Genomic DNA, 1,581 nt, shown 5'->3' with positions numbered 1-1,581 from the left:
GCTAGCTAAGGGTTTATATTTAGTTTTAAATAGGAATAATTTAGCTCATTGTAGTTATGTTATTTAGATTATTTTAAATTATATTTAAGTTAGGGGGTGTTAGGGTTAGACTTAGATTTAGGGGTTAAGAACTTTAATATAGTGGCGGCGACGTTGGGGGCGGAAGATTAGGGGTTAATAAATGTAGGTAAGTGTCGGCAATGTTAGGGCCGGCAGATTAGTGGTTAATAAAATGTAACTAGTGTTTGCGATGCGGGAGTGCGGCGGTTTAGGGGTTAATATATTTTTTATAGTGGTGTCGATGTCCGGTTTGGCAGATTAGGGGTTACATTTTTTATTTTAGTGTTTGCGATGTGGGGGGCCTCAGTTTAGGGGTTAACTTAATAGGTAGTTTACGGGTTTTAGTGTACTTTTTTTTTTATACTACGGCGTTAGCCCATAAAACTCTTAACTACTGACTTTAAAATGCGGTACCAGGCTTGACAGGAGAGGGTCTACCGCTCACTTTTTGGAAGACTCGTAATACCGGCGTTAGGCAAATCCCATTGAAAAAATAGGATACGCAATTGACGTAAGTGGATTTGTGGTATTTTCGAGTCTGGCCAAAAAAGTGAGCGGTGAGCCTGTCATTTCAAGACTCGTAATACCAGCGGGCATTAAAAAGCAGCGTTGGGACCTCTCAACGCTGCTTTTTAAGGCTAACGCAAGACTTGTAATCTAGGCAAATGTTTCTTTCTGCTGTAGTGCAATAAATTGACATATTAGGCGGGTGTGGACTTTTTGAATACATTGTTTGCTGCCTGCAACTTTTTTCAATAGCCAAACTCCACCCAACATTTGACCTCTTTGGAGGAGCTAATTAAGCATAGTTCAGGAGAAGACATAGGGGCCGATTTATCACTTATATGGCGGACATGATACGTTGTAGCGATCATGTCCGCCAGACCAATAAATGCAGATGGCATTTATCATTGCACAAGCAGTTTTGGTGAACTGCTTGTGCAATGCCACCCCCTGCAGATTTGCCGGCAATCGGCCGCTAGCAGGGGGTGTCAATCAACCCAATCGTATGTGATCAGGCAGCCTCAGAGGCCGCGGACGAGTTAAGGAGCAGCGGTCTTAAAACCACTGTTTCTTAACTCCTGTTACCGGCGAGCCTGAAGGGAAGCCTTGCATGGAAACAGGGGTATTTGGCCCCAGTCTGGCCATCATAAATCAGCCCCATAGCTTTGTTTATTGTGTTAGCAAATTATTTTTATTTTTTTGCTGTTCTTATTTTACCATATCTGCTGGAGCCAATTAAGGACAGATAACGTATGTGCCAGAGTGTGCCATGTGCACTTTATTTCTTAGAACTGAAAAACCCACAATTTTCAGAATTAAATTATAAGAAAAGAGGGTAAATATATAATTAACGTATGTGAAAAAACTGCTGTATTATAGTAAATTACAATCTCAAGGTGATTACTGTCACTTTAAAAAGAAATCTGTGATTTAGCCAATCTCCTTCTTGCTCTGCAATTAGCGTTTAACCTGTCATAATCAGAACAAAATTATAGTTTTTAGCCCAACCCCCTGCAT

This window comes from Bombina bombina, unplaced genomic scaffold (assembly GCF_027579735.1).
Source record: "Bombina bombina isolate aBomBom1 unplaced genomic scaffold, aBomBom1.pri scaffold_453, whole genome shotgun sequence".
NCBI lineage: Eukaryota > Metazoa > Chordata > Amphibia > Anura > Bombinatoridae > Bombina > Bombina bombina.
This window is presented reverse-complemented; position numbering follows the sequence as displayed.